Source organism: Panicum hallii, chromosome 9 (genome assembly GCF_002211085.1).
Source record: "Panicum hallii strain FIL2 chromosome 9, PHallii_v3.1, whole genome shotgun sequence".
Classification (NCBI taxonomy): Eukaryota; Viridiplantae; Streptophyta; class Magnoliopsida; order Poales; family Poaceae; genus Panicum; species Panicum hallii.
The window spans coordinates 45,480,995-45,492,287 of NC_038050.1; positions in this window are offsets into that span (position 1 = coordinate 45,480,995).

Below are 11,293 nucleotides of genomic sequence, written 5' to 3' on the forward strand. Positions count from 1 at the left end.
GCCGACCCATCAGTTTAATCCTATGATCTACCACCAATAGGTGTTGGAGACTCTGCGGCGCTTGATCGGAGGAGCCATGCTGGCATCACTGTCATCGTCGCTACCGTCGTCGCCGCCGCCATCATCTCTGCTGCTGTCGCTGCTAAAGCCACTGCTATCTTCGGCTTCTTCATCATCATCGTCGTCATCATCATCCTCTGACGATCCGCCAAGAAGGTACTCTCCTGCCACCGAGTCCTCTTCGGTTGATGAGGAATCGGCTTATTCCTTTGAGGAGAAGAAGTCATCCTCGTCATCTTCATCCAGCTCCCCGCCGAGGAGGAGCTAGAGGTCTACACCATCGGTCAGGGATTCATCATCCTCTGACCAGGTCTAGAAGTCCCACTCCTCTGCATCCCAATGTAGAGGTGCGCTGGCCTCGTAGGCGGCAATGGGGTCGTATTCTAGAGTGGCTTCTCGGGTGGACTCGGACTCGAAGGAAATGACGGAGGAAGCAGAGGAAGAAGAAGAAGCCATTACGAGAGAATGAAAGTTGCGCGGTTGCTAATGGCTGAAGGAAGGGGATGAGAGAAAGAAAACTACCAGGGGCAGGTTTATAAAGATAGAGTGGAATATGAATCGGCACTGTGACGGTTTCCAAGGAGTTTGATGCGGAGTAGTCACATCCTCTGGAAGTTAAAGAGACACGCGTGTATGGATTTTGGAAGTCGAAGAGGTGGGGTGATGAAAAAGAAAAATGGCTTCGGAATAATTATTGCTAAAACCAGGGGGGCATGTGTTATCGCCATAATTTAGCTGGGCCAGAAAGGTGCGCCGCGAAGCAAGGTGGGCCTAAAAGATAATCGTAGTGGGCTTACGAATCGGCCCCTGCGCGGGCATTTGAGGCCAGGATTGGCCATGTATCTAGATAGGTGTGTGTGTTTAAAATAGTTTAGATAGAGATAGCCAGGATTCGTGTCGTGGTTAGTTAGGATTGGTTAGGGAAGGCAAGTCTCCGGACTATAAATATGTACCTTGGATTATGAAAGAAAAACGAACGAAAACAATCATTCACAACAACTCTCAACGCATCGCCACCCCTGTTCTAGGGTTTCTCGGGTAAGTGCCGTGCAGCATGTGATCGGGGCAGCATAGTTCCTGCCTATTTACCTTTGTGTTTCTCGTACTGAAGCGTTGTTGATGGCGAGTAACACTAGTTATCCTGACATTTATAGAGTATCATCGGCTCTTTCTTGCTTTATTCATGCATCGTTTGTTATCTGTAAACGTTTAGCTGTTCTTGTTCCCGATCTCAGATGTGAGAGCAGCACCTTGCTCTGTTATTGATTAGTGGATCCAATCTGTTATGGTTAGTCTTTGTTTACTAAAGATTTAGCTTAACATCTGCATGATTGGGCCCTTCAAACGGATTGAATGTTCCGGCAGTACATTTGATGCTTTGTATCAACCTAAAGAGGGATTGTTCTGGGAATCGGCTCTTTGTTGGTTTTTAGGCCTCTTTTTAGATTGCTATTCTGTTACCTTTCATATCTGTTAGGCTTAATTACGTGTAGGATGTTCCGGTTATGCAGTGAAAGCTTTAACCGTCATAGATCGGATTAGCTTACTAGTTACAGAGCAAGTTTTATTCTACCATCGGATATGCGTGCTTTATTCAAATACTTAGATCCGATCTGACATTGGACACAATTGGCTCTTTACAGCTGATATCGGGAATCACCCGATGAGCCGATCACGGCTCGGACTAATGTTTACACGTGTCTGTGCATGCAGGAAACTAACATAAATCACTTCAACACCTTCCTGATCAGGTACAAGGTCAGGTGGTACGCCTAGCAACCTAGACGCCAGGTCATGTGCCGGATCCTAGGCCGTTGACCGAGGGACCGGGGCCCACCAGCAGTCCCGGGAGCCTCCCGACTTCTCGTGTTGCCTGTCGCTGCTCGTCGGTGGGTTTTGACCAACAACAGGTGGTCCGCTGGAGGCGTTGTGCAGGGTGGCGCACAGAGAGTAGGGGCGCAGGCAGCAGAGGTGGCGGTGCTCATGGTGGTGACTCACGGGCTTAGGAAGCACAGGGCCGAGGGCGCTTCAGGGGGTGCAGGGTGCTGCGGCTGAAGGAGGGCGACAGCGGCGCTCTGGTGGTGGTGCACGACTGCTACAGGGGGCGCAGCTACAGGGCGGAGGGGGCACGATGCAGCAGTGCAAGGGGGAGAGGGATGCGACGCGGCGGAGGAGGGAGCATGAGTAGGACAAGATGCGGGCCTAGGGTTGCGTGCAGGAGGGAGGGTGCGTGGGGTTGCCTTTTTATAGGATGAGGAGGCTGGGCTGATGGATTGGGTAGCACGCAGGTCGGGTCGGGCTAGGCCAAAGGTCGAAGCGGGTGCTAGGCAGGAATGCTGAACTAGGCCGAGGAGTTTAGAAGAGCAAGGTCGAAAAGAGAAACGAGCTGTTCGAAGCCGTACAAGATGTTCGAGAGCAAGAAATAGAAAAGATAGAGGGATCAAATGAGCTGAATCTTTTATTGAACGTGGACGGTTGGGCTTGCGTGATGCGCAAACCGAGGATAGCAATGCCGGCCATCCAGTCTCAGATGAAATCAAAAATAGGCACATCAGGAACAGCTAGCTCGGTCTGCAGGTGACATATAAGGATACGATGAGGTGGGCATGTGAAACAGTGCAACCACAACACTATATGGCTCTGGTTTTGGCTAATTAATTAGAAACACTAGCTTATGATGATCTTACCGAAAGGGCAAGATGTGGCAGAACCAACCTGAATTATACCGGCTCAAGTACGCGAGTCCACTCCAGAGGGCTCCAACGTGCTTCAAATGGTATAATCCCTTGGCCTGTCGGGTAGCGTCCTGATAAACCACCGATACAGGATCAAATAAGGTTACCTCACACGAAGGTAAGTCCAGAGATACAGTCACCATCATATTTTATATCACAGGGAAATACATTACAAGAGTTTCCAAAAGTAGTATTAAGTTCCAAATTTAGAAAAATGATTATAAACTGTTAAAGTTATGGTTTTTGGCAGCGGAAAACATACGTGACGATATACAGCACGTCGTCAAGACGGATGTCATGCTAAGCCCGGGCACGACATCACTCGGTATCATCAGTATTGGCCGGGGACGGGTCCCATTCCATGAAAAAACCATCTGGAAGAGCACTGGGCCAAGACAGGGGAAGAGTAGGGTCTTCAAAGATATTACCTGAAAAACATATAACTAGCAAGACTGAGTATACTAATACTTAGCAAGGCTTACCCGGGGTTGGGTATACTTTAGCCCATAACTAGACTCATGAAGGCATTGTAAAGGTTCTGGGTTATTTTCAGCTGAAAAGCAACAAAGAGTATGAACTACTTTCAAATTTTAGCTTGCACATTCTAGTTGATTATCCCTTCTAGGTTAGCACCTACACTAGGTAAGCAAGGTAGGGATTTTCATTCACCATGATTATACCATCAATAGTTGCACTTCTTACTCTATGTGGCAGAAGGAATAAGCAGTCTCAATCTTCGCGAGAAACGGATGATTCTGAATCGAATTTCAACCTTGCAAGGGTAAACCTAACTCACACACTTGGAACATCCAAAGATCGTTCCGAAGCAACCGTTTCCCTCATATTCCGGGTTATGGAACAGGGCCACCACAAGCGACTGCAGGACCCTACGCACACCAATTGTGCAGGACATACGTCTGTAGCGCGACTACATGACCCGTATTCCTGTCTGCCTTGCAGAACGCATTCCCACACGTCGGTGCATGTAAACATAAAATAAAAGTCGAGTGGTGGAGACATGTTCATTTGCCGGGCCATTCAGGTACTAGGCTTACCGCTTACCATATTTCGCGGCATGTGGCTAGTACTTTCAAACATTTAGCCACCACTACCACACATTTCGACCTTAACCACTTTTAATAAAACAGACAGGGTAAACCTTCAGGTCATGATACAGCACATGACCCTGTCCATCATCCTTATAATGATTGCAGAATTGTAAACAAGCAACTCCTAAATCGCACAAGTGACAGGAAATCACCCGACTTTTACCGGTCCTATTTAGCAGAGCATCTATGCGATAAGGACTCGGGTACAATACATTGGATTCCTAAGATCTTATGCAACTAGGGTTTCATTTGAACTCCTAGGCTTAATGCGAGATATATAATATAATAATGAAATTGTAATAAAATAAAATATTGGGATATGCATCGGGGCTTGCCTTTACTGGTGGGGCTGGAGTCAGAGATGTTAGTATTATTATCTTCCAAACTTTGGTTCTGGGCTTCCGATAATCCCTTGGTGACGTTCCCTTGGTTTTCAGGAATATCCTCCGCAGACTACTGGGAGATCTTGTAGGTACTGTTAGCAGAAGTAGTCGTATCTACATGCAATGTAACATTACATTCAAAGTGTGCACATAAAACTATCTTGATCCACGATAAAGTTGCAATCCAACACTCATTTAACATACTACTCACATAACAACCAAAAAGATCTGAAACTAAACTTAGACAGAGCTTCAGGTGGTCAACTAATTAAAATCGGCTATTTGTTGAAGGTTACAACAGAGCCGATTGAAAACAACAGGGTTCAGTCAATATAATTGGCAAAGGAGGGAGCTCTCTATACAGTTTTAGGAAATCTGCTGATTTCTATTTGGAAGAGAAATTGGTAGGAGCAATCTCGGTATATGAGTAGAAAAGACTAGCCGATTTGGTTCACCTGAGGTTAAATCGGCTGATATAGAGAGGAACATTGAAAGTACATTACTCCAAGGATAGAACAAGGAAGGATCTTGCTGATTGGATCTAGTTATCAGCATGTTTTTGTCTAACTGATGGTTGATGTATCGGCTTGCCTTATTCGACGAGGGTGTATCAGGTTTAGCCGATTGATGTGCCTTGGTTGTGCCTAACAGGGGCGTGTCTACTGTGCTATCTTACTGATCTAGGGTTGTGTACTTTGGTCTGGGCAGCCGATTGATAGGTGCATCGGGTTCCTAATTGATCGATGAAGCATCGATTAGTTTAGCAGAGGGTGATTCCTAAAGCAGCTGTGTCTTAATTGAGATGTGCTTAGGTGTTATCCAAGGTAACTAGGTGCGGTTGCATCAACTTGATTACGTCAGCACAACAATTGAGTGACGTACAATCGATGGGGTCATCTAAGCCGGACTTGTTACAAGAACTAGGTGGAACAGAACACTAACATCAGACTAGGTTGATGAGACCACAAGTGCGGAACTAAACTGAAGAGGATGTGGCTGATGAGCTTGTGCCGAGGAGGATATGTTCTACAGATGTGCAGCCGATTGGAGTGTGGTTGAGGATATGTGACCGATAGGTATATAGCCGATTTCCTAGCTGATAAATCGGCTGATAGAAGTGTGTGGATAAGGATGGTAAAACTAAGGATTGATCGGCCATATTTGACCGATATGGAAAACAACTAGAATCGGCCTGGATCGGATAGCAAGAATCCTAAGATCGTGTGTGCATCTCCGATACATCGACTATGTGCAGCCGATGTAGGATGGAACGAAAGAATTATATCAGCAGTAGCCGACATTAGAAAGATAACAACCGTATCAGCTAACCAGCCGATGGTAGAAGCATATCAAAAGAAATGCATCGGCTGACAGCTGTTACACAGAAGTATCATAGACTCAAAGGAAACGGATGCTTAGCGACTGAGCCACTAGCTGATGCTGAAGTATAGTTGTAGAGATGTATAAGCTAAGCAGTAGCTACACACGAACTAACAAGGATCCTTATACAAAAAGGACCTTAAGGAGACGGCAATCAAAACAAGGACAATGTCTTGATACCAGGGACACGAGCACTCGTGTGAAAGGATTAACTAAATATCACACATCTCCACTTGAGACATACATTCTATGACTTACCTTTCAGTTACAACACATGCATATCACATAAGGTACAAATAAAGCATTCATTTCCTAATACTTAACCCAGACCACAAATCAAAGACTTTCAGTTCAAGATCACAACATAAAACTTGTAGATTTTGACCTAAGGATTCAAACAAAACTGATTTTGTATTTTTATAAGTTTCTTATGAATTTCTATGGAATGTAGAAGTTCACTGATTTTGAAATAAAGAAGGTTCTGGAAATTTTACAGAGAGCACCCTAAAACTTTTTAAATCGAAGCAATTAAGTCCCTGGTCGAGGAAAACAGAGAATAGGAAGATAATGACGATGTTCCAGCAAAGGGGTCACCGGCATTAGAAAGATTTAGTGGGTCAGGGCAAACCTTGGGGTAGCCTTGGTTGTGGAGGAGAACGGGTGGAAAGTGAATTCCCGTGGTGAACAGAATCGGCGATGAGAAGTGCTCGACGGTGACGAGGTTCCGGTGTGGGAAGGATGGCGAGGTGGAACTGGAGAGGTTCATCGGGTGATGAAGAAGCTTGCTGGGGATTGTAGTGGGTGGAGGATGGCCGGAGGGATATTCCTCACGGTGACCTGTGGTGGCGGTAGTCGGCTTTGCCACGACAACGATGTTCCGGCATACTGGGATCGAAGAGGCTCGATGGGGGGGGGGTCCAAGAGTTTCCTCGAGGCGTGGTGGTCTTGCTTGAACGATCGGCGAGGAGTAGGAGCTGCTGAATGTCGCGGACTCATGGGAGAAGACGATAGAGCCGGATTGGTTCGCTATGCCAACTTCTCCGCGAACTTCAGGGTCCTAGCACACGGCCGGCACACCTGCGTAGCCTCCTGCAGGACCGTCGCGCCTGGTCGCATCTCCTGCGTGCTGTTCTTGTTCTGCTCCCGCACTCCTGGCCCTCAACCTGCTCGTGCGTGGCCTGTTGCCCTGCACGCGCACATGCCTGCAGAATCGAGCCGAGCTGGCCACCGGCAGAACGTCCCCGCATGCACTTACGGACGTGCCCGTCCAATTCCGCCCAAACCTCCAGGTCCTGCAATTCCGCCACCCTCTCCACCTGTTGTGATGCCATCAGGGCCGGCCTACCACCGCCGCCGGTCTTGCGCTGCGCGTCGAACCCGCGCCGCGTTGCTCCTGCCCCGACCACCTCGTGTCGCTACGTAGCTTCTCCTTCCGATTCGCCGCGCCATAACCGCCTTTCCGCCTCCGCGAGGGCCGTGGTCTGCCTGCATTAGGGCCGTGTCTTCCGCTGCCTTCTCCTCGACGGCCTCCGACGTCCTCCACGCGCGGCCCCGTTGCTCCCGTGCGGATCCGCCCGCAGCTGCCGCACTGCAGCTCCTCCCGCACTGCGCGTGACCTCCCTGCGCACTGTCGTCCTGCACGCCGTCACCCTGCACAACTACTCCTCCTCTTCCAGTTGCCGAACCCGCCCTCGCTCCAGCGCTGCCAGCGTCACGTGCTGCGGCCGCTCCCGTCCTCCGCGTTGTCCAACCTCCTCGCGCCGGCGTGCGAGCTCCTGCAGCTACGCCTGTGCTCGCCTACGTCTACGCCGCCGCCAGCTGCTCGTTTCCGCCCCGCTCTGGCGCCGCCCGCGCCGTGCGCCCCGCTCTGGCGCCGCCCGCCTTGTGCCCGCACGCCGCCAGTACTGCGCCCGCTGCGCGCCTCGCTCCTGTGCTGCGCCGCGCTCCAGCGTTGCCAGCTTCCGCGCGCCCCGCACGCCGCAGCCGCCCATGCGCGCCTGCGCGGCCACCCGACGTGTGACATTCAGGTAAATAGTATGGTCACACCCTAGATCTTTAGTGTGTTGTTATGTACAAAGTGTAGCCAAAGTATGTTTAAAAATTTTAATGATAAGGAGAAGTGATAGTTTATATAATTATATTAAAATCAGGGTCCTTTTGTGCTAACTTGGTGAATATAGGGGGTAGAATTCAAATGTATGAGGGTTATTTTGCAAAAGTTCAAAACTTGTGTTTAAATCACAAAAGTAGGTGAAACTACCTTTTGGATGTATGTGTAGTGTAGTTTTATCCATAGGATTTACATAAAGTTTGAAAATTTAGCTAAGTTTCATATTATTTTCAAAACTGTTGCTCTTCTGTGGATGAACCTTAAAGCAAAGTAGTGAATTTTGAAAAACTACACACTTTTGCTTTTGGATCCATCTCCATTTGAGCATTAGTGTGAAAGTTATCCAAGCTTTACAGTGAGACCCCTGAACTTTCTACTTTTAACAACCGGGTCCCCTTCGTCTTCCCCAATCCCGATCTCCTCTCTGTTTCTCCTCTGCTGCCCGCGAGGGCGGCCCTGCAGCTCTGCGCCTCCCTCCACGCATCGCTCCACCTCTTTCCCCACCGTCCGTGCTACCCTTGCTGTCTTCCCCTCCCTTTGCCACGTAGGGCCACCGGAGCCAAGCGTCCGCCACGAGACCAAGGGGGTCACCGGCGCCACTCACCGTCTTGCGTCCAAACCCGTGGCCAATTCTCCTCTTCCTTCCTTCCTTGAAGTAATGTACTGCCATAAAGCCACCTCAAACCCTCTCCTCGGCCCGTTCCCTCCTTCTTCTTCCTTGCGCCACCGGAGTCCGCCCGCACTCCTCGCCGGCATCCACCGCAATCACCCCATCCCGACCAAATCCCCTTAGCCTTTTGCTTCCTCACCTCCTCCCCTAGCCCCCCAGCTTGATCCGGCCCAACTTCCAGCACCCCCTCACCGGAATCACCCCCACCCCGAGCCGCCCCTCACCAGAGCCGCCCGAGCTTCACCGAGCCGTTGACAGCACCCCTCCGCCACCTTCTCGGCCAATCCAAGTACGGAAACCGCATCCCCACCGCCTCCTGATGCTCGTGCGCGCGTCAGCTTCTCCTGTTCGCCGGCCCTTCACCGGGAACGGCGACGCGCCGCCACGGCCGCCGCACCTCTCCGTCGTTAGCCCCGTTCCGCTGTTGCCCATCGTGCATGTTCACCTCCACAGCATTCTCTAGGTCCCGTAGGCCCTGCCCGACCGGCTCCTCCCCGCCGGCGACCTCGCCGCCGGCGAGAACACGCCGGGACCGAGCGGCCGGCTGTTGTCAAGGCCGGGCAGGGGCACATCTGTGAGAAGAAAGCCTTTTCCAGGACCCGAGCGCAAAAAGACCGAGACCCCCCCCTCTAGTAGTTCTGTTATTTTATGTGGCTAGGTTGCTGCCTTGCAAAATTCGTAGAAAACCATAGAAAAATCTAAAATTTGCAAAACTAACTTTGTTGGAAACTAGATTTCAAACCCTACAACTTTTGTTAATGAAGTTTAGTTTGAAACTAAATACTTTTGCATCTATTTTAAATCTAAAGTTAAAGGGTATTTTGTACATAACTTCTACATTTTAGCTTTGTTTCTTATAATTTTTAGCATGTAACTTCTATAAGCTATGTGTAACCTTGTGTTAAAATTTCAAACCTAGCACTGTTTTGTAGCTTAACTTCTTTTGAATTTAGTTAATTCAAATTTGAAATGTTTTAAAGTTAGCTAAGCATGTTCTTTAAACCTAATTGGTTAAATCTTTTTGTCATACTCTAATGTGTTGATGATTAGTGTATAATTAAATTTCCAAAACTTTATGATCCTATTTACTTAAGTTTTGAATTTTAAACTTGGAATTTAAATTTAGATTCAAATGTTCTAATTCCTGTCTGCAATAAATTCAGTACTATAATCATGACTCAATTATGAATGGTAATTCAAGCCTAAACCCCTTTTATTTCATGAACTCATGTGTGTTGACTTTGTTGGATTGCAACCTTGTTGTGATGTAAGATCTTAAATTCAAATCTCATTTTACTTAAATTATTGCATATCATATAGAATCAACGACGCTCGACGACGGAGACTACGAGTTCGTCTTAGGACAGGACCAAGGGTTTTCTGAAGACTCAACACAAGTCGTCGAGGAACTAACTGAAGCCCCGAACCAAAGTTCGAAAGCCTGTGACACTCCTGCCCCAACCCCACTCAAGAAGGCAAGCCCCGATGCATATCCCAGTATTTCATTTTATTACAATTTCACTTATATATTATATATCTTGCATTAGGTCTAGGAGTTGAAATGAAACCCTAGTTGCATAAAATCTTAGGAATCCAATGTATTGTACCCGCGTCCTTATCCCATAGATGCTCTGCTAAATAGGACCGGTAAAAGTCGAGTGATTTCCTATCATTCGCGCGATATAGGAGTTGGATGTTTACAATTCTGCAATCACTATAAGGATAATGGACAGGGCCATGTGCGATGCCATGACCTGGAGTTTTACCCTGTCTTGGATGTTTACAATTCTGCAATCACTATAAGGATAATGGACAGGGCCATGTGCGATGCCATGACCTGGAGTTTTACCCTGTCTTTTTTGAATAAAGTTGATAAGGTCGCAGCATGTGGTAGTGGTGGCTAAGCGTTTGAAAGTACTAGCCACATGCCGCGAAATGTGGTAAGCGGTAAGCCTAGTACCCGAATGGCCCGGCAAATGGACACGTCTCCACCACTCGACTTTTATTTTATGTTTACACGCACCGACGTGTGGGAGTACGTTCCGCAAGGCAGACAGGAATACGGGATCATGTAGTCATGCTACAGACGTATGTCCTGCACAATTGGTGTGCGTACGGTCCTGCAGTCGCTTGTGGTGGCCCTGATCCATAACCCGGAATATGAGCGAAACGGTTGCTTCGGAATGATCTTTGGATGTTCCAAGCGTGTGAGTTAGGTTTACCTTGCAAGGTTGAATTCGATTCATAATCGTCCGCTTCTCAGGAAGATTGAGACTGCTTATTCCTTCTGCCAAATAGAGTAAGAAGTGTAATTGTTGATGGAATAATCTTGATGGATGATAATCTCTATCTTGCTTGCTTAGTATAGGTGCTTACCTAGAATGGCTAATCACAATAGAATCTGAAAGCTAAAACTTGAAAGTAGGTTATACACTTTGTTTCTTTTCAGCTGAAAATAAACCCAGAACCCTTGCAATGCCTTCATGAGTCTAGCTACGGGCTAAAGTATATCCCAAACCCGGGTAAGCCTTGCTGAGTATTAGAATGCTCAGCCTTGCTAGTATCTGTTTCAGGTATAACCTTCGAGAATCCCATGGATAACCCTACATGGCCAACTTCTGTTCCATATGGCTGGTCCGTGGAGTGGGATCCGTCCCCGGCTGCCCAAGTGGTTTCCACTTTCGCGACATGTGTAGTCGCGTAATCTTTTCTTTCCGCTGTGAGTTTGGACAAGCTGTGAGTTTACTTAAGTTTGAACCTGGTTTGTAATAATGTTTGAATATCTGTAATTAAAAGTTAATGAGCTGTTCTGTGATTGTAAACTCGCCTTCGTACGAGGTAAACCT